Here is a 26,541-nt window from a genome sequence, read left to right on the forward strand (position 1 = left end):
GTCTCATGAAGATCATTCCAGGTAGAGGACATGCAAAGGTACATTATATGAAGGCCATAAGTTCCTTGAATTCACAGAGGAAGGATCTTAGTATATAAGTAGTATTTTCCTTTAAAAATTAACATCTTTATCTGTTTTCTATGTATATGATAAAACATGTGATCCTTACTGACCATTCTCTTTAAATAAATTAATATCTAAGCTGAGAGACACTTTATTTCTTATTCAGCAATGTAGGCAATAAATTCTCATAAAGGCATTACCATCCCAACTTTAGTTTTAAAATGTCATTTTTCATGCGATTATGTTTGTCATTGGAATGAGTAGCCAGAGTCGACATTGGGTCTTCCACCTCTGTGGGTCTAGAAAAATGGAGGCTGATATTCCTTTTGAGAAATATGTCAGGTAAATGTTTTATTATCTCTGTATGAGAACCTCTAGATGTTATAAATCATAAATGTCTGAATGAGAAACCATATCTAGAAACCCCCAATATTAACAACAATGCAGGTAGTCCCGTACATTGAGATATTTAAGGTACCTTCCATTTCTAGGATACCATGACTGACTAATTCCCTTATGAACCTGCAGAGATCTAGTTTATTACAATGACCTCCAGGATACCCTGTGATACTCTGAGTGGTTTAATGTAACTCTCCTTATGACACATAATAAAGTCAGCTGAACTGAAAGAAAAGAATTCCTGTGAATAATGATCTCACCTGTTAGTTCATGTGTTTCTTTTCAGTCCATAAAATAGTTTCCTGCCTAACGCTGAATGGTTGGGCTAAGTAAGGCAGGGCTGTGGAAAATCCTTAAAGAAACAAATAAGCAAGCACTACCTATTAAACCTATTGCCCTGCCAAAATGTAACATGTCCTTTTAAATCAGCTTTGAAGTTAGACTCTCAAGGAAAAGGAAATGCTACTGCATGTCACAACATCTGCTAAAGTGCATTTATTTCCAGAAGAAACAATAGGACAACTTCATGTGGCACTTAGCTTACTGAAAAAGACCAAATTGCTAAAAGAGGCAATACCATAAATAGACATTTGTAAAGGTTTGTCAACTTTAATGAAGTGGTTTCTGTGAACTCTGCACTTTTCCACACCCCTCTGCAACTTCTCACTCCTATAATAAACACATACATATACACACAAGTCTACATACACAATGCTGCTTAAATGATGAAACCTTCACATAACCTTTCCAGCAAGAGATAAAAACATATTGATTGGTGACTGCTGAAGGACATCGTTCAACTCTCAATGTTTGATTTTATTTCTTCTTCTCTTATTTTATTTATTTCTTTATTTATTATTTGGTCGCCCGCAGGCATCTCTGTACAGACTGACCCTGCCAGTTCAACTATTAAAGAATTTCTATCTCCAAGGAGGCCTGATGTAAACATGATAATCTGTTTGGTGGCTCCCATGATGGTCCATGAATAAAACATATGACAACCCAGTTGGAGTTGAAGCAGTTCACTATTTGTTACCAAAGAGAACATTAGGAAGCTCCAGGAAAGCTTCTCCAGGCTGAATCCCAGAGGCCTGGAATTTCATTCTTGGTTCAAAATAACCCACAAAGGTCGTGGCTAACTACTGGCCTCATGGTCAACCACCCTACAATACCTTATTAAAACAGGGCCTAATGCTAGGAATCAGATCTGAATGACCCTTTAATTGTGATAGAAAGAAAGTCTCTGCTTTTAGAAGATATATACTATATCCTTGACAACAGAAGAAAATGTTGACTAGTTGCGATTTGGAAAGCGAAGCCTGAAAACCGAAGAGAAAGAGCTAGAAGCAAATGTATCTCTTACACTTAACAGTGCACACACTGAACTAAAAATGCGGTTACCTACTTGGTTCTTTGTAACATTACAAAGAACTGATTGGATATTGTTTGCCTTTGATTACCTGTTCAGACCAAGACAAGTTTATAACTATAACAAAAGAAAGAGTGGTGCCACGCTCACTGCACTGTCACATCAAAGAGGCAAAACCTGTCCCTGGTTGGGTGGATGGTGCTGGATGGATAAAATCAGAGAGGAATTATTTCATGTGACCTTTCCCACACAACAAGAGAACAATTGCTGTTATAATTCAGGTTTGTTTTTAAAGCATAATCATTAAAAAACTGCTTATAACACGTTATTTTTTTCCTGGAAATCTGTCCCTTTGTGCATTGGCTTTGGCCATAATCCTCTAATTATATTCCTGCATATATTTAATTTTTGATCTCCTGTAGAAGGAACCATAAAATGAACATTGTATATAAAGATGGTTTTATATTGCAATGTAATAGCTGCTATTGACTAAACAACTTTCCTGGGACTGTCTTGTCTGTCAACAAGTACTCCTTATCATCGTTGACATACTTTGTACTTTTTACATGCAATTCTGCGTTGAAAATTAGAATTTCAAATGCAATTCTGGATACTAGCAGCATTTTAAGATTTAAAAATACATTTTTGCATTATTAATATCCCTTAAAGTAAGCATGATTTTGAGGGTCAATGTGAGTGTGTGTGGTTTTCTAAAATTCAGCATTCTATAAAGATCACTGTCAAAATACAGGGGCATAATTAATGTAAAATTATAAGTTAATGTCCAGGACACATCTACTTTTAAAATATTATGAATAATAAAATTTGCATCTACTGAATATTTATAAGATCTATATTATTTATGCACTATCGTGGTAAGATTTAGATAACTTAATTTAAAGATAATGTCTAACTCTCAGTAAATTATTATTGAAAAAGTGTTGGCTTTTAAAACTTTTTGAAATCATAATCAAATCTCTTTCCAATAATTCTCTGAAAAATTCAATCTAAATACTTTTTTAATATTCAGTGAGAAAATTGCCGTGGCACCTAATTCATCAGCTTCACCCTGGAATGAGGTGTTCCACATAAGCAAAAATTCCTGACAATTGTAGCTTGCCCCTCCTGTATTTTATGAAAATCAAATAAACTATAGAAAAGTGCTTTATGAACTTTAAAATACATTATAATGGATAGTATTGCTTTTATTGCTACAAACTTGCTTTTAGATTATTTATACAAAAACTTTCCAAAATATATACTTTTTTGCCTTCTTAAGCAGCATATATGGAATATAATTATCTGTCTTTTTAAACTGAGATCTATAATTGCCAACATTAATTGTGGGATTCTGAAGGTTTACAAAGGTTCCTTCTGCAGTATTTTGCCCCTAATAATAGCTCTGCGTTGTTATGTTCTTTTAGTTCCTTTTTCTGTGGTGTTCTGTTTTCTCCCTCTGTGAAACTGTCAATCAAGTTGGCCTTTTTCATTTCTTATTTCTTCTCCTCCCTTCTTCTCTTTCTAGTTTACTATTTGATCCTGTTGTGGTTTAGGAAAACAGATAAACAAATTCACTTGATCGTGTCTAAACAGTAAATATGTCTGGGTGAGGATCCAGTAAATTCCTATAAATCTTGGTGGATGTGCTTTATTATAAGACTTTTGGAGTTTATATTTAGGCTACTCAATGTGAATTCATTGAACAAGTATTGATTGAGTGCCCAGTGTATTTCACACTCACAATTAGACAGTCCCGACCCTTATCTTTATCAAGGTTACAGTCTACCTGGAGAGACAAACATATGCATATGATTACCCAAATATTTAATTAGAATGGCTAGGTGCTATGAAGAAGAAATGCAGGATTCTCTAAGCACATTTAAAGGAGGACACGTAAGCGAATCTAGCAAGGCTTCCCATTTCAACTGAGACCTGGATGAGGGGTTGAGTTAAGGCAGGCAGATAAAGAAAATGGCCTATACTGAAAGTATGTAATGTTGAGAGAATTTTTCTTTATTCCCAGAATCTTCTATCTAGGTGAAATGGCTAATTTAAAAGACTTCTTAATGAACAGGTAACTTACTACATAATTTCTTTTAAGGGATTTAAAAAACTCCTTTGATGATTGACTGTATTTCAACTTATTTTCACCTGCTTCTCCTTCTAGAACTTGGAGGAACAAACTCTCCTCTAACTTGTCAATGCATTTGCTATTTAATTGTGGAGTATGACTCTTCGGTAACCAGGCCACTTATGCTGCCTTACCTTGAGGACAAATTTACAATTCTACACTGTACTCTGCTCTCGGTCTGACTGTAGAACTCCCACTGATGGCAGTCGGAGCTGTGCTTGTATATCTAGGGAAGTACACTGCCCTCTGTGTCACTGTCAGACTCCTTTGGCTCAGAGCCTGGAAGCCCGAATAGATGTGAGTCTCTAAGGAAACGTTGCTCTCACCGTGCCACATTAGCACTGGTATGAATGGAAGCAGATCAAATAGATGAAAAGGAAAGGCATGGCATCTGGACTAGCACCCTTTACCCCACCAACCAGGGCAGTAGAAGTAGGGGTGGAAGGAATTGCAAGCATTATTTTTTTCAAGACTAGACTCTCTATTTCATAAAATCATCAACTTTATAGGCACAGATTGATTTTTAATAATTACTATGCTCCCTAATATATGGAAGTCCTGAACAAGAATACAAATGGAAGCCTGAACTTGGGACCAGCCCGACCCCCTTCTCACCCCCTGCTCCATTCTGCAGGGCAAGGGGCTTACCAAGCATGTGTCTAGTTCCATTTCTCACCTGCTCTCCACCCAAGACAGCCACCCATTTAGCAGGACTGACCCAGGGAAAAGGCCCAAGTTGGTCTTGGGCGTGGGCTTCAGGCCATTTGGACATGGAATTTCTGGAAACACTTGCTCTTACTACTCACTAAACTGTACTGCCTTAGACAATGGGAAATTTGTAATGGTTTGAAATTTAAGATGCATGACTTTTTTTTTTTCAAAGTACAATGTTTTATTTTATTTTTTTATTGGGGAATATTGGGGAACAGTGTGCTTCTCCAGGGCCCATCAGTTCCAAGTCGTTGTCCTTCAGTCTAGTTGTGGAGGGCACATCTCACTGGCCCATGCGGGAATTGAACCTGCAACCTTATTGTTGAGAGCTTGCGCTCTAACCAACTGAGACATCCAGTCGCCCCAGGATACATGACTTTTAAGAATGAGAGGACTATGAAACTCTTAATGCTTGTTTTTAAACCAGTACTTGTTCAAACTTAATGTGCAGGAGAATCATCCAGGGATCTTGCAAAAATGCAGATTCTGTGTCAGTAAGTCTGGGATGAGGCTCCAGGTTCTGCATTTCTAACAAGGTCCCACGTGATGCCTGCTTGTAGATCACACTTGGAGTAGCAAGGCCCATGTGATTATTACTGGTTTCAGTTATGTACCGGTGTGATTGTGTGTACATGTTTTTTCTTTGAGATGGGAAATTTTAATAGTGTGTATAAAAAGGAAAACCACATGGTAGCATGCGTTAAAAAGACATAGCTTTTAAATTTATCATTTTAAGATCCTCATACATCTCAGATGATGTCCCAGACAACAGCCTTGCATACCTACTCCTCCTCCAAATTAATCCTTTATCAGTGATGTCACCATGTCTTATCTTTGAATTGAGCTATCACGTGTTGCTTTAGCAGCCTTCTAAAACCCTACAGATTTCTAAGATACATATTAGAGCCAATGGAAGACTAAATGTCTCCTGGTGTAGAAAAGAGGTTTTGATTAGATTTAAACAGCTGTCATCTTTGAAATTTTCCTCCCTAAATCATTTTCTGCTTTCAACAAGCTCTTATATGTTGCTTTCTTGGATGGATACTGCCGTTGGTACCGTTCTAACTACTCCTGTTAACTGTCCTGTGACATGGAACAGATACATATTTAAGAGCATCTTCACTCGCTAAAAAAGCACTTGGCTTAGAGAAATTTTTCTCTGGTATCGTCGAGAAATTTTACACTGGTATCGTCTGTGCCGTAATGACTGTTTTTTCCTTTTATTGAGCAAAATTCAGCTACACGAAGGACAAGGACGCCACGGGTTGCACTGCTAACAGCAGTTTGAAAGCTGTCATAAAGTTATCACTTTTCATTTCACTGAGATGAAATGCAATCATAAAGTATACATGTTTCCAAAAGCAACTTAATCTCAATTATTGAAGTCCCTGGACTTGTGAGAAATGACAATTTTTAAAAAAGATTTTTACTAAAATATAGCTAACATACAACATGATATTAGTTTCAGGAGTACAACATAGTTATTCAACAGTACCCACCTAACACTATACAGAGTTATTATCACATTATTGATTATATTCCCTGTGCTAAAGAAGTGATCACCATGATAAGTCCAGCAACCATCTGACACTGTACCACACTATCACAAAATGATTGACTGTATTCCCTATGCTGTACATTACATCCCCATGACTTATTTTTTTTATACCTGGAAATTTGAACCTCTTATTCCCCTTCACCTTTCTCCCCTTTTTAAATGTTTCAATTACAGGTGTACACCATAGTGGTTAGACATTTATATAATTTATGAAAGTGATCCCCCTGACTAGTACCCACCTGGCATTATGCATAGTTATTAGCATATTATTTACTATATTCCCTATGCTTTACATCCCTATGACTATTTTATAACTACCAATTTGTATTTCTTAATCTCTTCAATTTTTTCACCCTGCCCCAAGCCCCCTCCCATCTATCACCTCAATAAATATAGTACCCATCTGATACCACACACAGTTATTACAATACTATTGGCCGTATTCCTTATGCTATACCCTACATCCCCGAGACTACTGTGTAACAACTAATTTATACTTCTTAATCCCTTCCCCTTTTCACCTACCCTCAACCCCTCTCATCTGACAACTATCAAAATGCTCTCTGTATCTATGAGTTTATTTCTGTTTTGTTTATTTATTTGTTTATTTCGTTCTTTAGAATCTACTTGTAAGTGAAATCATATGTCATGTGTCTTTCACTGTCTGACTTAATGCATTCAGCACAATACCTTCCATCCATGTTGTTGCACATGACAAGATTTCATTCTTTTTTTTTACGGCTGAGTAATATTCCATTGTATATATGCACCACCTCTTTGTCTATTTATCCATGCAGGAACACCAAGGTTGCCTTCTTATCTTGGCTATTAAAATAATGCTGCAATGAACCTATGGCTGAGCATGACCCCTCAAAGTAGCATTTTGGGTTTATTCAGATAAACACCCAGAGGTGGGATTACTAGGTCCTTCTTTGTCTCTTCTTATAGCCTTGCTTTTAAAGTCTATTTTGTCTGGTATAAGTATTGCTACCCCAGATTTTTGTTTGTTTGTTTCCATTTCCAAGAAATTTCTCTCTCCATCCCTTTGCTTTCAGTCTGTGCATGCCTTTCGATATGAAGTTTGTCTCTTGTAGGCAGCATATGTAAGGCTCTTGTTTACTTATCCATTCAGTCCCCTGTCTTTTTATTGGAACATTTAATCAACTTACATTGAAAGTATATATATATATATATATATATATATATATATATATATATATATACATATATATATATATATATATATATATGTATATATACACATTTACGTATATATGTATACACACACGCACACACACACACACACACACACACACACATATATATACACAAACTTTTTTTTAAGTGGTAAGAGAGAAGTTTATTAGAAAAGATAGTATATTCTAAAGAATTAGGAGCAGGCCAAGCACTGAGAAAAGCGGCTCTAGGCTCAGGGCTCACGGTGGCATTATTATTAAGAGAGAAAGTATACTCCAAAGGGTTTGGAGTGGGCCTCAAGCAAAGGCAAGGCTCAAGGGGCTCAAAGGACTCAAGGCTGAAGGTAACATTATTATTAAGAGAGAAAGTATACTCCAAGGGGTTTGGAGTGGACCCCAAGGAAAGGCAAGGCTCAAGAGAGGGGCTGAAGGCTAAATGCTCAGAAGGGCTGCTATCATTCATATTTTTTATCTTTCTCATCTTAAAAAAGTCTCTCTAAGATTCCTTGTAATACTGGTTTGGTGGTGATGAACTGCTTTGGCTTTTTCTTATCAGGAAAGCTCTTTATCTGTCCTTTCATTCTAAATGATAGCTTTGCTGAGTAGAATAATCTTGGTTGTAGGTCCTTGCTTTTCATCACTTTGAATATTTCTTTCCAATCCCTCTGGCCTGTAAAGTTTCTGTTGAGAAATCAGCTGACAGTCTTACGGCAGCTCCCTTGTAGATAACTAACTGCTTTTCTCTTGCTGCTTTTAAGATTCTCTCTTTGTCTTTAACCTTTGTCATCTTAATTATGATGTGTCTTGGTGTTGGCTTTTTTAGGTTCACCTTGTTTGGGACTCTCTGCACTTTCTGGGCTTATATATGTATTTCGTTCACCAGGATACGGAAGTTTGCTGTCATTATTTCTTCAAACAGGTTGTCGATTCATGCTCTTTCTCTTTCCTTCTGGTACACTTCTCTTTCACTTCTGGTGATGTAAATGTTGAAACACTTGATGTTGTCCCAGAGGCCCCTTAAACTGTCCTCATTTTTGTGGATTCTTTTTTCTTTTTGCTGTTCTGATTAGATGTTTTCTGCTACCATATCTTCTAAATCACTGATTCGATCCTCTGGTTCATTTAATCTACTACTGATTCCAGGTAATGTATGCTTCATTTCTGTTATTGTATTCTTATTTCTGACTGGTTCTTTCTTTTTTATGTTTTCTATTTCCATTTTTATGTTTCTTATCTCTGTTGAAGTTCTCCTTGAGATCACTGAGCATCCTTATAACCAGTGTTTTGAATTCTGCATCTAGCAGATTGTTTGTCTCCATTTTGTTTAGTTCTTTTTCTGGAGCTTTGTCTGTTCTTTTATTTGGGACATGTTTCTTTGTCTTCCCATTTTGGCTGCTTCTGTGTGTTTGTTTCTATGTTGTTAGGTATGCCCTCTACATCTCCCAGTCTCAGCAGCATGGCCTTATGTAATAGGTGTGCTGCAGGGTTCCGTAGTGCAGTATTCTTGGTCACCTGAGTTGCATACTCCATGTGTGTTCCCCGTGTGGGTTGTATGTGCCCTACTCTTGTAGTCGAGACTTGCTTGCTGTTTGCACATCAATGGAAGGGATTGATCCTTGGGCTCATTTGTTATGAGGACTAGCCATGACTACAGTAGAGGAGTTGTGGTGCAGGGGCTGACTCTACAGAGCAGGATCTGCTTCAGAAGGACTCTGGTGCCTGCTCAATCCGCCCTTGGGCGTATCATCCTTGGAGGCAGCTGGTGATGCTCCAGCTCATTTTGAAGCTAGTCACTGGACACACCAGCCCCAGGGCCACCTGGGATAGGATCTAGTGAAAATCAAGTTGAATCACAGTCCATGCCCCACCTGGGTCACCTGGCAGGAGCCAAAAGAAATCCGAAGATGGCCACTGCACTCACTGTGCTTGGAAGTGCCTCAAGAGGCCAAGCCATAAACCAAGGCTGGCTGCTGCTAGTGCCGGGCTTAGGGCTGCTCAGCCAGAGGTACAGGATATGTTCAAGCTAGGTGCTGTGCTTGTCTCTGTTTCACAAACCATTAAAAGACCCTAGAAAAATCTGTAGCATGAGCCAAGGCAGGTGATTTGTCTGGAAAAGCCACTGGAAGCAGCTTGGGTGTGCCCAAAAGTTGGGTGGGGTGGGGTCTCACATTCACCAGGGCATGGCAAACGAATGGTGTTAGCTGACAGATAGAGACTCAGATATGATGTCTGCTTGCCTCTGCATGCCAGGAACTGGGAGGGCTCGACATAGGAAAAATGGCTTCTGCCAGCTCCTCAATCCAGAAGAAAGCTGCTCCTCCAACCCTTGTTCTGAAGCCAGACAACTTAGTTCCACCACCACCACCCCCATATGTCCCTGTTGCCTCTCCAGCTGCTGCCCCAGTGCTGAAGCTTAGAGTCAGGGGTTGCATTAGTGACTAAGTCCATGTGCAGTCCCTTTGAGAGGAGTGTCTGGGACTCCAGCTGCCTTCCATCTCACTAAGCCCCAACCTTTGCTTGTTTTCACCACCAGAAATTATAGGGACTTCTCTCCCTGGCACTGGAAACCTGGGCTGGAGGGAGGCTGGTGTGGCACTGAGAGCCCTTATTCCTTTGAGGGTACCTCCATAACCAAGATATCCCTCCCGATTTTTAATGGCAACAGGCGGGTCTGGGACCATCCAGTTCTGCATTCTCTGCACCTCCTTCTCCCATTTTTGAGGTGGCTTCTTCTGTATATCCTTAGTTGTAGGGCTTCAGTTGAGCAAGATTTCAGGTAATTCTCAATGATGGTTATTTTGTAGTTTAGTTGTATTTTGATGTGGTTGTGAGAGAAGTTAAGCACAGCATTTACCTACTCTGCCATCTTGACTGGCAGAAATGACAATTTTAAATGTTAATATTGAAACAAGATTACGTGGAGGTCAACAAGACAAATAGTAACAAGTGTTGGAGAGGCTGTGGAGAAAAAGGAACCCTCATACACTGTTGGTGGGAATGCAGACTGGTGCAGCCGTTATGGAAGGCAGTGTGGAGGTTCCTCAAAAAATTACGAATAGAATTACCATATGACCCAGCAATCCCTCTCTTGGGTATCTACCCAAAAAATCTGAAAACATTTATAGATAAAGACACGTGTGCTCCAATGTTCATTGCAGCTTTGTTTACGGTGGCCAAGACATGGAAACAACCAAAATGTCCTTCGATAGATGAATGGATAAAGAAGTTGTGGTATATATACACAATGGAATACTTTTCGGCGGTAAGGAAAGATGATATAGGAACATTTATGACAACATGGATGGATCTTGAGATTATAATACTAAGCGAAATAAGTCAGACAGAAAAAGCAGAGAACCATGTGATTTCACTGATATGTGGTATATAAACCAAAAACAACAAAAGAATAAGACAAACAAATGAGAAACAGAAACTCATAGACACAGACAATAGTTTAGTGGTTACCAGAGGGTAAGGGGGGTGCGGAGTGGGGGGTGGGGGGTGGGAGATGAAGGTAAGGGGGATCAAATATATGGTGATGGAAGGAGAACTGACTCTGGGTGATGAACACACAATGGGATTTATAGATGATGTAATACAGAATAGTACACCTGAAATCTATGTAATTTTACTAACAATTGTCACCCCAATAAATTTAATAAAAAAAAAAATTTCTCTATTGAAATCAAAATGTAAAAAAAAAAAAGATTACATGAAGGAAAATTGACTAATGTTTTAAGGATAAATATATATCTAGATTGTGTCATTCTACATTTTAAAATAAAATGTGAAATCTCCTGGATATGGTACTAAACCTCCCCCTGAGAATTTATAGATTATTAACTGAAATGGTAGTTTTCTTTTTAGTCATGATCAAAGTGATTTGGGAATGTCTAAAACCATGTGACCATTGATTACACATTTTATTGCTGGCATCACACTGACTGGCCACCCTTATGATGGAGAAACTGTGACTGTGGACTAGTTCCAACTAGCCTCGGGGAAAGAACATGCTGAATTGAGACCTTTAGAAAGCATTTATTTGCTTGCCTCATTTAATCAAGTGACTTTTATAATTTTTCAGCGTTTAGCCTTATTTATTTCACATAATGAGAAAGAAAAATATCTTACTTCCAGCATTTAAACAAAGAATATCCACTGTTTAAAATTTTTATTTCAAGACACAGATACCTACCTTTTCCAAGCAATGTATCTCTTTTGTTTTTCAATGAGAAAAAAGACACACTTAAACAGAGAAATTTAACTTGATCTTAAAGTAACCAGTATCTGTGTTCAGAGTCATACCTACCTCTCAAAATCCTATCCATTTTTCAAGACCCAGTAAAATTCCTTCTCTTCCTGGAAACCTCTATTCCTCAAGTTAGAATTACTCTCTTATTCTCCTGTACTCTGACAACAGAACGTATGCATATCTAATAATATATCTTATATAATCTTTTTGGGATGCTATTAGATATGTTTGCTACTAAGAAGGTGAGTTCCTGGGAACAGGAATCATTATTTATTATTTGTTTTATTTAATTTATTTAAATTTAGATGAAGTACATTTATTTAAATTTATTTTTTGTTGCTATTTTTCCAAAAGAGCATAACCCAATGCTTTCTAATAATAGAATATAGTGTATAATGTTTGCATTGAATTTTTATAGTTGTCAATGACTGTGGATAAATGCATCATGGGGTGATCCACTTAATTCATTAAGATCACCAAATCATCATATTGACCTTTTAAAGAAATGACCCATGGTAAATTATTTTTATAAATTATTAGACTCTGGCAATATTTCAAAATTTAACATTTGAATAAAATTTGGATAAAATAAAGTCACATTTTAAAATGATTTCTATCCATTGAATTTCTCTTTAATGCAGATTTTTTAAAATTTTAATGTTTTTCTTATTTTTAAAATGTCACATGGCATTTACCACTCACCTTGAAAATAAATAATATTGTATATATTTAATATATAGCTCAAAAGATTTGTATTGCTAGTATGTCAAGATACCTCCACTTGTATTAAAAAGTAGTATTTGTACCTTGCAAAATAGTGTATTAGCCAAACTAACACATAATACAGAACACACCTAATGATCATTTCCGTATACTATTTGCTATTATAAGGAACTAAATAAGACAGGCCAATAGAGAATCAGAGACAACATCAAACAACGTTTATCCTCCATCTCAAGTTTTAACTTATAATTTTTTGTAATAAAATATATAGGTTTATATATGTTCTTTTCTGCTTTCCTTTTTCTTTTAATGAGTGAGCTTAGCAACTTTTCTATTTTCCCTGTTTTTAGAAGATTGCTACCAAGTCCGCAGGCATCAGAGAAAATATACTCTCTGGGGTATTAGAACTCAAGAAATGATATAATGATAATCACCCCTCTAATCCAGGGAACTGTAAATCATTAGGAAGCTTTCAGATGAAAAAAATATAAATTAGTCATTTAAATTCAGGTACTGAATCCAGAAAAACCTGGGTCTACTGACCAATTCTATCACTACTCGGTGAATGACCTTGAGAAAGATACTTCATCTCTTCTGGATTTGATTCCTTCAGCTGAAAAAATGGCGATGGTAAGGAGGCCTACCCTGTAGGTTGGTTGGGAGGATGCTAATACACAAAGCACTTAGCACTGGGCCTGGCTTAGTGCCCATCCTGAAATTGAGATTTCATGGTGTGGTAAAAAGATCTCATTCCTGAAAGCCAGACCTTCCCATCCATCAGCCAGTCAGGCACCTACGCTCGTGAACCCATGTTTCTCTTCACCAATTGTTTCTGTTTTTGTTTACTCCCAGGCAAAAGGGGACACCAGATTGTAGCAATTAGGAAAGAAAGTGAGAACCCTCAAAGTCACAGAATGAAAATCAAAGACTTAGTCCCTAAATCTTCCATAAGGAAGGAGGAGAAAAAGGAGTTAAAGCTTGATGGATTAAATTCTGAATGTAGCTCCTTAAAAAGCATATTTGTGGTAAGGGACAATGGAAAGATACTAAGTTACAATACAAAACCAAGAACAGGCCTCATGGAAATCAAAGTGACACGACAGGCACATTGTAGAATAAGGGAATATTTGAAAAGAGAGGGCTATGTATTTACCATTTTGCTTGATCTACATATCAAAAGCATCCTCCACCTATATATAGAAGATTCTTGCAGGAAAATGTTTCATATGAAAAATTTAAAAATAAAATGCAATAAGGAAGAAATAAAAAAAAGTGTTGAAGGCCATGACTTTTTTCTTTTTTTTTTCCATCCTCTTCTCTTTCACAGATTTCAGGCCAGGTGTGAGTAGCTCATGACAATGAATACCTTCCCAAATCACCACAAAAGCAAACGAAGATGCTGGGAAATACAGCATCCACCATACTAAAATGAGATGATCTAACTAAGAAGTAGAAATTTAAAAATAAATACATAAATAAGTGGCCTCAACACGAAAAAGCACAGCCTATTTTTTTTTTCTTCTTTTTCCATCTAGTAACCTATTGTGTAATAAAAGCCTACCATACTTGTTAGGAAAGAAGAAACTTTTGCTCAGCTAACTTTAGAAATATTTTTATTTGATAATATATTTTCCTAAGTATTTTGAATCAATAATATTGAAAAATTGAAAGCGAAATCTCCAATGAGTTAAAATCAAATGATTAGCTATTTGAAAACATGTTATTCTTCCCATTTATTAGGCCTCATCACTAGCAGACTCCATGGCAAAAATGTTTCCTTAACAAAGAGATGTCAATCTTTTTTACTTATTTTAAGCTTATTTTCTGTGTTGTTGTTGCTGTTTATCAGCAAAAATATTTGTCCAGGCATTTAACCAGAACTGCTAAACACTATTAGAAAAAAAAAAAATATATATATATATATATATTTTTTTTTTCTAATATATATATATATATATATTTTTTTTTTAACTCAAAAAGAAAGCTTTACATTTATCACAACACTCATTCATCAAATTTATGATTTACTTCCATTTAAAAACCATATCAGGGTTTTATAGGGAATTTCATTAATGCTACCTGAAGATGGTAGAAATGTGTGAAGAACATAGTGACTTTTGAGAAAATTCAGATTCTAATCCTGACTCTATAATGTTCTAGTTGTGACACTGGGCAACTAGCAAGTCTCACCCCACCTGAGCTCCATATAAAATAGGGATAAAATTGCCTGCTGTTTATTCCACATTGTTATTGTGAGATATAAATAATATAGCATATGAAAATAACTCAACATAGGTCCTGAAATTATTAGAGTGCAAAAAAAATGTTAGCATTTCCCCGTAAGAGCCCCACCATCTAGGCAATTGTTCAAGTTGACCTCCCTCTCCCACATGTGGTGTTAGTTTTCAAGTCCTGTTAGTTCTACCTCCTAAATATCTCTCAGTTACATATTTTTCATCTTCTCTTGCACTTCCCAAGTAAAGCCCCTCATTTCCTTATTCCTTAACTAAAATAATGTCCATGTAATTCACCCTTACCTCCAAACTCAACTACTGCCAAGCTATTCTTTATGCTGAATTCTCCTTCTAGAGAATAAATAGAATCATATTATCCTTCTGTTTAAAACTCTCGTGACTTCCCAATGCCTATGAAATATATTAATCTCCCTAGAGTGATACAAAAAGGCCTTCATTACTAAGTAGTTCAATGTCATCTTCTACTATTTCTTATCCTATACCCTAGGTAATAGACACGCTCTATCTTTTTCCCTGGACTTCTATCTTTGCACTTGCTGTTCCCTTCACCTATGATGTATTTCTCACTCTCTGACAATGAACAACTATTCATCTTTAAGACACAGCTGAAATGTCACCTCCCACATATCGCCTTCTCAGAGCACATAGGAAGAATTTATCATTCCTGTAAGACTTATTTCCATTACACTGCACCATATTTTATTAATTACTTGTTTACATGTCTGTCTCCACTGGACTGTGAGCTCCACTGTAGAGCGTAGAGCGAAGAATGTGGTAGGTAGTACCTGATAAATATTTACTGAATTAATGATTGAGAACAACAACAAATCAATGATGTTACAATGGGGTCTGCTCATGAATTCATATGTCCCAAATTTGCAAGTGGCCTTTTATCTTTCCTGTATATTTGTAGCCTCTGTCCGCACAGGGCAGCAAAAGAAATGGAATTGAGATCATTATTTAAAGAACAACAAACAAAATCCTACAACCCTTTTAAGTCCATTATGTTGATATCACAAGCAAATGAATCTTTGCCCTAAATTATAATGTTTAAATGTCTCAATGTACTCTGCTGTTTAGGCACAGCATGAATACAGTGATATTTTTGTTATTCTTAGAAAATACAAATTTTGGGTAGCTCTTCTTTCCCTCTGCATCCCAGCACAAAGGAAACCAGGAGATGTATGCAACAGCAAACTGACTTTTACTTGTGACTTTTTTGTCAGTGACTCTCAAAGAGTTCTCTTTCAACACAGTCTGTACCTTGGTCCCCCTTCTTCAAAAAAGTGCCAACCTCTCTATGCGCAGGGTGCTGTGGATTTAATGAGGAGAGTCGGTGGCAATCCTCTCCTCCCCTTTCTTTTCTCAAGAAAATAAGAGAGAAAACTAAAATCTCTTGGTGTACAAATATAGGGCCCTTGCTTCATAATTAACTTCATTCTGTGCCTAGCATAGTGCTAACGAGTGAATACATGTTCCTTGCTAGTGATGAAATACTATATACCGTACAAGAACCTGTGTTTCTGGTTCTGCACTGTCATAAAGCTGCTATTATTCAGCATTTATTAGGTACCCATAGAGTATGAGGCGTAAGCATGACAAGTAGAAAACACACAGTCCCTATCCTCTAAATTACAGAAGACAGATGAACAGGAAACTAGGTAGGCCTCAAAAATTGTCTCCCAATGGCTGTAGGTAGGGGGATTTAGGGAATAGGAACCCAAAGGGGGCACAGAATGGGTGGACAGGATGGAGTGTTAGGAAATGGGAGGTATAAGAGGGGTTAGTGTTTTCACAAAAGGAAAGGTAGGTCAAGCCAAATTCCAGAAGCATAAGAGTGAACATGAGAGAGCCACTGGAGATAATGAAGAACCCAAGGGAATAAAGAGGGAGTGTTTTTTTCTATTGTCTCTCAGTGTCCTCCTGTGCTTCCTCTAGCTTCACTGGTTGGCTGTAAGAGAAAAATCATGATTATTTTAAAGTAAGATGCTCCCATGCTAAATGAATGGTTTTGCCATTTACTAGCCTCAGTTTCCTCACCTTTAAAATGGAACAATAATACTTCAAAGAATTGACCTAAGTAGATGAAGCATGTAAATGGCCCACGCTGGAGCCTTGCACATAGTTTAGAAAGCAAGTCCAGAGACCCTATAATCTTAGTCTACTGTTCCAATCTCTGATGTCCCAGCTTTCCTACTTTTTTTTTGCTTTCTCCTTCTGTTTGTCAAAGGAGTAAGATAGTTTCCAGAAAGATATCACATGTAAACAAGCAATATTGGTTCATAAATATGTAGACAGGATTTATGGTGATGATAATCTGTCTCCAACTGAATGTGGGGCCAGTGAGATTTTTAAGTTAGTAATTTTTTTGTTTGTTTTTTAGCATTCATTAGATAGAGACAAAAAAAAAAAAAAAAAAAAAGATCACATTGGGAGCCTTGTAAAATGGTTCTTGGGGCCCTCAAGGGCATTTCTCTCAGTCTTTTCATCAACAGAGCTGGTCTATATCATAAGTCTTATTTATAAGGAGGCTTTCAGGCAATTTCACACTGCTTTTCTCTCACACAGCCCCCAAAAACATGTAAACCCAAGGGATTAGTAGCGACTTAAAGGGAAAAATAGTGTAAAGTTACACCATGAAACGAAGCAGTGCCCGCTACCGTGATGCACTGTTCCCTTGGGCTCCTACAGTGAATGAAACTTATCTAAGTGGCCCAGTCCACTCCCACCCGCCAGACCCCCAGCCCTTTGTTACAACATGCACCAGAATTGCTCAATCTCAGGGGGCAGCTGAGTCTGTAATGACCTGCATTGTAGAAACACACAGGAGTTAACGCTCTAGGAATGAAAACTTAAATCTCCTTTTATATTTCTTTGTTGACAGTTGCAAGCAGGGCTGTGTAATAAACAAAATGTTTATTCTGGCAGTGTTGCTTTCTTTCATGGGCAGTTCAGATACATTTATTGAATAGGGCAGCAGCCTGAAATGGAAATGAAATGGGAATATCATCCGAGGGCCATGCAGAAGTCTTGAAAAAAGACTGAATATTCCCCAAATGCAACAATCATAAGGCTGGCATACTTACGTTGATGATCTCATCAGACTAATAATTAATACGTGTGAATTAGGCTAATGAAATCAGATAGGGTAATGAAAGGAAGCCTCCTACTTGTTAGCGTTGCTGTTTTCTTCATTATTTAACCTCTAACAGAAACCGAATTCGCTGCTCGAGATCTAATTGAGCCTATTTGACTTCGAAACAATTTTTTTTAATTGTTCCAAAGAGCCTTTAAGAAGGTGTAATTGTGAAAATATTAAGAATCTATATAACACAACACTGGGAACACAGATAAAATCAGAACAGCTGTAGGCATTTCCTGTTCCTTTGATAAGAATAAACTGCAAGCAAAGGAAATGATGAAGAGGATTTTTTCAAGGCTGGCTTTTTAAAAGACAGAGATTCTCCATCCCCAAATGGCAGCTTCTTTAATTTTTTGATGCACATAATTTAGTAAATAATTAAACTGTAACATATCTTTCTCTCTGAAGATGAGAGCTAGAGTACGATATGGAAAAGTAATGGGGATCAAAGTTGAGTCCTTTGGCCTGCAGAATGCTGCTGTGAAGACTTGACCTGGAAATGAAAACAGAGATCACCTTCTCTGATGAGAATACAGGAGCTGCCAATCTTAAATAGCCAAGAAAATGGTGGATGTGAGTCTGATGTGATTTGCTTTTGACATGAGGCTTCTCTTCCAAAGAAAGCTTGAGAATCTGCAAAAGAAATCAAGGGCAAAGGAAGTGCACACTGCCCACTCTTCTTCCCACTGAGTAGCGTGTGGATAAGGGGAGCCCCTCCATGGGAACTGGAACTGTTTGCAGCCTATTGCGGTGACTTCACTTGTTCTTCCATTTGAATGTAAGTGCCCCAAAATAGTTAGGAAGGATGCATTTGTGAATAAGTGGTTAAACCCAGCAGGATGTGTGGGTAAAATTAAAGTATATTTCCTATTTGATAATATTGGATCTATTTTAAGATTACTTATCAGTTGGTTATTGTGCTAATAATTGCCATTAAAATTAATACTACATTTTGGAAATTAGGCAAAGACCTAACAAGTTTGCTTTTACACAGAGCTTTCCAAAAGCAATCTGGGTAACTTGTTTCTGGAATGCAGCTGTGTAAGTTTTCGTTAACATCTTGCAGGTGGAGCCTAATTTTAGTTTCAGCCCTGAGAAGGGGGAATTGTTTGCCTCATGATATGCACAGCACCAAGGTGGGGCTTCTGCCAAGCACTTGTGTGCCCTCCTATTTTTTTTAAGAACAGATGATTCGTATCATTAATCATAGAGTTTCAATTTGATTTCACGTGTCTTTAACAGAATAGTCAGGAGTACAGTTACTCAAATGTGAAACAAAAGCAATGAAATGGAAAATGATAAGAAAATGAGCAATGGATGCTAAATATAGTAGAGGAGAAGCTAGTGAATGAAGTGAAGTAAAATTTAGAAATACATCTGTTTGGCTACAAAAGCGTTTTAAAAAGCAACCTTCCATCCTCTAGTTTGGCAATTTGAAGTTGGCTCAGTTAGAAAGTTCAATATGTGTGTGTGTGTATATATATATATATATATATACACACACACACATATATTTCTATGTGTGTATATATATATATATATATATTTATTTTTATTTTTTTATTTTTTTTTTGTTTCCTGCCTTTGCAAGGAGGAAACTACTATTAGGGGAAGGAAACAGTTGCTGGGAAGAGGGGAGATGAGGGGTCAGAAAGGACAACTGAGATGCAGACGGTTGTGTCTCCCAGGTTCTTCCCTGACACTAGAATCTCAGGGAATGACTGGTAATCCGCTTAAATTTTAGGTCCCAGGAAAAAGCATTTGAAAGAATCAGAGAGTGATTAATGATAGTAATTTCTCTTTTAATTTGTTTAGGAAATATCTTAAGCCTTCCGTTAAGCTTCCAGGGCCCAAACCCCATCCCCTTGCTATGTTTCATGTGTTTTGGCACAGTGAACTGACTGTGTGTGCCTCTTTGGATGTGAGGATGGTGTGATATGGCCACAATACTGCCGTATGTCATCTGGCTTCAACAAGTGCCTTTGAATTCTTCTGCCCTGTGGGTTGTGCATGAAAATTCCATTACCTCCACAGAGAGGGGGCAGCTCCGTGCACATATTTGTTTCTTTCAATTCAGCCTCTTGGAATGGATGGAATTTGTGATTATGCTGTATAGAAGTGTACTGTTCTGAATCTTGAAATAAGCCTTTTCTTGAAAGCCCACCTCTAGACCTTGAAGGTCACCATTCAAGGGCTTTGCCTTCCTGAAAGTTGTTAACCTGAGATACAGGTTTTTCCATGAATGTGCTTCAGGATGTTCATGAACAAAGTCTCTTGTTTTTTTTTTGTGTGTGTTGTTTTTTGAGTAGATGTGAATGTGCATTTTTTTTCTCAGGAGAGAGTCCATAGCTTTCCTTGGCTTCCTAAAAGGATTTATAACTCTCAAAATTTGAAGGACTGCTGCCTTATACAGAATGTTTTCAAATATGGCCTTTAATGTAAAGAAAATACAGTAGTTTACTTTGGCTAATGATTATAACCAAATACAGTATTTGTCAGTCTTTCTTATACAGTGATCTTAGTCTGATTTAGAACTAAGCTTACACTGTAAATCTACCTAGGTATTTTCCCTGGGATATCATAATTCTTTCTTTATCTCTAACATGTAACTATGCTAAAATGAGCATCTAAGAGGATATTAAATTTTTAAGAATTGTTTCTTTGTTCAACATAGATTTGTTAAGCACCTATTATACCTAAGGCACTTCTGGAATTCAGAAATGTGTAACACAGGCTCTCTCTTTAAGAAGTTCCCAGAACTGTGCCAGTGACGGTCAACTAGGAAAAGAAACTCAACTAATTGATCCCTTTGTAAAAGGGGAAAACGTTATGTGAGGCCGCAGACTTTCAAAACATATTGCACATCTTCATTTTGAAATATAAATACAAAGGTTAAAAACAAACAATAGTGAACTTTTGACAATATGACAAGATACCACATCTGAACCTGTTTGTTCTCCCATCCCATCCCACTTACTTGCAGACGTGGCTAGAGAAGGGGCCATGTACGTGACAGGATGGAGGAGTAGAACTTCAGAAGTGACTCCCATGAGTGGAATGGGAGGAAAGGTCATCAAAAGGCAAGAAGGAACCAGTTTGTTTGAGACTTAGGCTAAGTACCTTTGATTGATTCAATCTTACAGATTTCTAAAGCTCCATCAGATTGTGGTTTTGCAATTCTCCTGAGGATGGTCCCACTGGAGTTTTCACAAACATAATGCCCTTTCACTTTCCCAATACGACCCAATCTTTAGAAGCAATCTGTTTCTTCCTTCCCCGACATCTGAGGGTCTTCTAACTCTGTCCTAATTCTTTCTTTGACTCCAACTTATTCACAGGAATAGGAGGACAAATGAAAAGTGAAATAAGTTGATACGGGGCAGGAACAGAGTACTTCCACTTCTCTTTTGCTATGACCCAGACTACCAATAGCAGATACCATCGATTTGAATTTTCCAGTATTGTTTGCTTTTAGCCTCATTCAGAAGGTAAAATTCAGTACCCGACTTCTGTTTATCACGGAATCCAGGACTATCTTGGAGAGGATGAAATGGAGTTACAGCCCTATTTCCAGAAAGTGTAAAAGGTTGTTTTGGCTCTCTATACCAAGGGCTCAGTTTTTGAATATTCCTAGTTTTAAAAATCACAAAATTGGCAACCTGCCTTCCTCATTTTTAGGTTCTCCATTTCTTTGTAAATTTTTCCTACACTCCTCTCTAGGCAAACCTACACTTTTCCTGCTGAGATTCCTTAAATCATAAAGTAAAATGTCACCTACAGGAAACATGTGATTCATTTCACTCTTGCTGGTAGATACATTCAGAATTCTACTTCAAGAGGTTTATTTCCCATTTTTAATCTAAACCTTATTGGGCTGCCTGTAGTGGAAGCCTCAACCACAGCTGCTGACAGAAGTCTTTACAGAAGCACTTAAAGAGGACCGCGTTGTTCTGGTGCCGCTTCTGAAGACATTCCAATCAGCAACAGGGTAAAATGTATGGGATGCTTATGAGATTTTTCACTTATTAAAAGAGCACAGATGTCACAGAGAATCTGAATATATTTTATGAAAATTGTACAGATCTCTCAACCAACATGAGGACATGCACACAAAATTTAAGAGGTCACTATTTGGCAGGACCACCCTAAAATCATCTTGGACAAATGAGACAAATCCTGTTTAAAGACTTAAAGTAAAAGAAAAAGATTCTGTGACTTCAACTGGGGAGCTCTGCCAGTATCTAATTGTTATCTTTAGTTCTAGGATCCGTCTTTAGTATTTATTGGTATCAGATCTGCTTGTTTTTTTTTAACCTACAGATTGGTTAAGGATAAACAAAGCTTTGGCCAAAAACTCTGTAACTACATGAAAATCTCTGCTTTGTAGAAAAAATAATAATAATTTAAAAATAGAGAGTATTTTGATAGCTCATACCACTATGTTTGGGTAATGTCTACTTTCAGTTTTCTTTGTTAGACTTTGGATTATCCAGAGTTATGTCGGCCGAGGCAAAATGGTTTTCAAATATATATATTGTAATCAAATTAGATAAAGTATTTTTAGTGTTTATACCCATCCTACTGCCAAAGAAAGAGCTAATACATAACTTGAAACAAAGGTGCCAACCAATCTTCACCAACAGTTAACAGTGTTGGACCGATTCCTTTGATATCAGTCTATGGTATGCCATGCTCTTTTTTTGGATTATTGTTAGATAAAAATAAAGATGGGAAAAAGTAAATGACACACAAACCAACATGCTAAAAAAATGAGAATTGGTGGCATTCATAATAATACAAATAATATTTCAATTGCTGTAGCACATTGTGATTTTCTAACTACCTACAAGGTGATTTGATCTTTCTAATAATCTTTTGAGGAAGATAGAGAAAATATTATCAAGTCATGTCATAGAGTAGAAGGTTAAAATCAGGGTTTATAAAGTGATAACAGGCAGTGTTTTACCAGTATAATATTTAATAAAACATTAAATTAGTTTTCGGTACTTTAAAAATTGGATATTTCACATTAAAAAACTGAATACCTGACTTACTGAGAAAAGGTGAAAGTTCTAATACCACTAGATACATAACACAGGCAGCGCCCATGTACCACTACTTCCTATTGCCTTCTCTCCAGTCTCCTCACTCTTTAATCTTTACCTGCTTGGTCTTTTCGGGCATTTGATTTTTGCATTCCTGGTGTAACAGCACTTTCATCAGGCCATGCCTTGAGATCACGACAGAGGTAAACCTAAAGTACAGTCCTACTTCTGCCTTCTTGTATCAAAAAATGTCTACACTGGACTTCGTGGCTAGCACACCCTTCTCTCCTCTCCTCCAAGAACTTTCTGTTCCACGGAACCGATAACAGTTGCCCAAGATGTCATGTGCCCCCATGTCCACACATGGTAGGTGCTGTTCCTTCTGCTTTTCATACTGTCTGCTTGCCACTCTCCCCTCTCTTGGCTAAATTTTAGTTCTAGTGGTCACTCAAAAGTCCCCTGCTCTCTGCAGCCATCTCAGAGCACATCTGTAGCTTCCCACCTCTCCCCGGGCCATAATTTATTCAGTCTCCTATTTATTCAATACATGTCAGTTAAGTGAATGAAGAAAGGAAAGGGTATTACTATGCCAATGCGTCAGTCTGCACTTGACTACTCTTCTCCCAGGTCTATGTTGGGTGGAAATATAATGGCTGCCTTCTCTATTTAAATGATGGGTCAGATTGTTTAATAATAAGATTTGGCGGGGGATGGAGAATGGCATCGAGCCGCATTTATCACAGGCAATGTGGGCAAACTTTGTAAAACGTCTCCTTGAGATAGTCCAACAAAAAGCTATTCATTCAATATTTTTACTTTACTTATTTATCAAAAATGCTCCTTGCTTGAGCAAAGAAACTCATGTTTCTTTACCACTTTAGTAAATGGAAAAAAACATTAATTCAAAGTCTAGAGAAGGCAATATTCTGCTTTCCCCAGCAGGAGACAAATTAGTGCTTGGCAGGGAAAATTATGTGTCGAAAATGATGGAGAAAAGATAAGGACTAGCCCCAGTTATTGATTCATTCCACAAGCGTTCTTTAATACCTACTGTGTTCCAACACCAAGCTAGGCCCTGGAGATAAGTAGATATGTAACTAAATAGGCACAGTGGATATTATGGCCTTATATAGGCATCTGTACAGGGTACAGGGGACACAAAAGAGACAGAGGTCACCTCTGTACAAGGAAATCAACAAAAGTTCCATAAACAAGTTGACCCTTAAATTGTGTCCTAACGAATGCAACTATGTTTAATACTCACTTTGGGTAGGATATTAAGGACTGCTTAGCATTACAAAATAAATAATGAAGGTGGATTTCTCCTTCCTGAGGGTGGAAATCATATGAAAAAAGCTTAAGTGCATAGTGGGAGCATGAAAAAAGCAGGCAGTAGGTGAAAAACAAATGATTAAAGATATACAGTGTGCAGATTCTACCTAAATTGCAATCCTGGCTCAATTATTTGCTAACAGTGTGGCTATGAAAATGTTGCTTAACTTCTCTGTACCTCAGTTTCCTCCTCTGTCAAAAAGAGGTAATAATACTTCATGGTGTTGTGGCAGTAATAAATGAGATAATGTACATAAAATGTTTAGCACAATACTTGGCACATGGTAATAAAAAAGTTAACTATTAGAATTATTATAATAGAATGTTGTATAAACCCATTTAATATTTTTCTTTGAAATAGCCAGCATCGAAGAAAGGATCATACATTTCAAAGCACTGCTTGATAAAAACTTAGATAATTAAAACAAAAAAGAAATCTCATACCTAATATCCCTTGCATCATTTATGTTTCAGTTTTGCATTTTGTTCTCACTCATCTCAGATAATGAAACCAGACCAGGTCCCATAATTGCCCTTCTGCGACTAACTGTTCAGTGTTCAGTTTCTTGAATTTTTCAGTGAGGTTCATCTGCCAGCCATATAATGCATTAGCATAATACTACTATGCTGATGCTTCCAGTACTGCATATTACCAATGAGAACCGTTCTTGGCAATACATTTTTACTTTCAAACATTGATTAAAATTGTGAATCTTAAATTTTCTGTTACATACACACACATATGTGCATATACATATATATGCATCTCTTTTAATAATATATAAATTATGTTATACTCTCCATCATAATTGATTATATTTATTAATAAACATATTTATTTTATTAAGAATATTTTAGGAATATTAGGGATAATATTATCAATGTGCATACGTACAATGTTCTTCTAGAAAAAAATGTTTCGAAAAGCCTTTATTCCCTACTAATTCTTTGCTTATTCCTATGAAATTCACATGAAACTGATGCTTTAGTCTTTTCTAGATAAAATAACATTTAAAAATTTTTTTTCACATTTGGGGGATTCTACATTCTCTTGAAACCATACCTTCCTTTCATTCTTTGCTTACCTAAAAGAAATAATCTTAGGCATTTCAGTAAGTATACTACTCTATAAAATAATGAATACAGCTCTCTTAAAAATATAGTAAATTAGGGGAAAGTCATATCAATAGAATATTATAAGAAGATGTGGGGTTTATTATTTTCTAATACCCACTCAAACTGGAAATATAAAAGTTACCAAATAGAAGCTATTGCCTCTTCCACAGATATTTTACATTTTACAAAATTAGGATCATCCACTATAGTTCCATTTGAAGAAAAGGACTGTGTCTTATATTATCACTTCTGTGTCATCTCTTGGGCTAGCTCAGTGCTGAGGCAGCTATGTTTTAAGATTTGAGTGTGAGCAGCTTCAGAATTGCTTCCTGGCTGTATTCCTCTAGTGTGTGCTGGGCTTTCTGCCATGTTCTTGGGCAACACCTCACACCACTACACTTTGCACGTCTCTTCCTTTCTTCCCATGTCCAAGTCTTGTTTCCCAGACTAACAAATTGTTCATAATTTATTAGAGAGAAATTTAGCCCTCTCCTTAGCTAGTGCTGCCCACCACGCTGTGCCCAGAAGGACTTTGACTTTGTCAACTTGAGTGTCTCATCCAGATTTGGCTAGCTATTTTCCTTAACAAAAGAACCATTCATACAGCTCCTCCCCAGAAGGCAAAAAATTGTGGTCTTTTTTTCTTTTTTATAACGCAGAATTTTTTCCCCTCTCCAACAGGTAGATTGTTTTTTTCAACACATATTTTTGAACTGTGTTGTATATGTAAGACTTAGTGCAGAACAATTCAATCTTCACTTTACTTCCAATAACCCCCCATTACAGTAAGTAAACCCCAAGAAGGAGAAGTAGATAGCTCCATAAATACTGGGGGTGCCAAAAAGTTTATTCAACTGGACACTTTGGTCAATGTTGTTCAAGCAGTAAAGTCACTGTAATCAGAAGTGTCTGGACACTGATGGTAACCACTTTGAGTACTAATTGCAGAAGTCAAATGTGACTGGTATTCATCTTTTGTCATCAGTGTATATTATTGCAATTTTAATAGTTTTTTTTTCCTTTCTTAAAATGTGTATACTTTTTTTTTTTTTGGCACCCTCTGTATGTTCTAGTATCTTCAGGAAAGAGGGAGCTTCAGATGTGTCCATGGAAACTCTGCCAATTATTTTTAAGGTATTATGACAAATGGGACAGAGTCAAGAAAACTGGAGATTAGTCGATGCTGACCTGATTTTATTATGAAGGAAAAAAGATTCTGAGAATGGCAAACCAATGAGTTTGACATCAG

The 26,541-nt window shown here is 37.0% G+C and overlaps 1 protein-coding gene across 1 annotated transcript in view; it reads left to right on the forward strand.

Annotated features, from left to right (window-relative positions):
• Positions 1–26,541, forward strand: part of ADGRL2 (adhesion G protein-coupled receptor L2) — a 599,014-nt gene that overhangs the window by 310,668 nt on the left and 261,805 nt on the right. The window lies entirely within an intron of this gene.

Source organism: Rhinolophus sinicus, chromosome 14 (genome assembly GCF_057876585.1).
Source record: "Rhinolophus sinicus isolate RSI-liver-muscle chromosome 14, RSI-T2T, whole genome shotgun sequence".
NCBI lineage: Eukaryota > Metazoa > Chordata > Mammalia > Chiroptera > Rhinolophidae > Rhinolophus > Rhinolophus sinicus.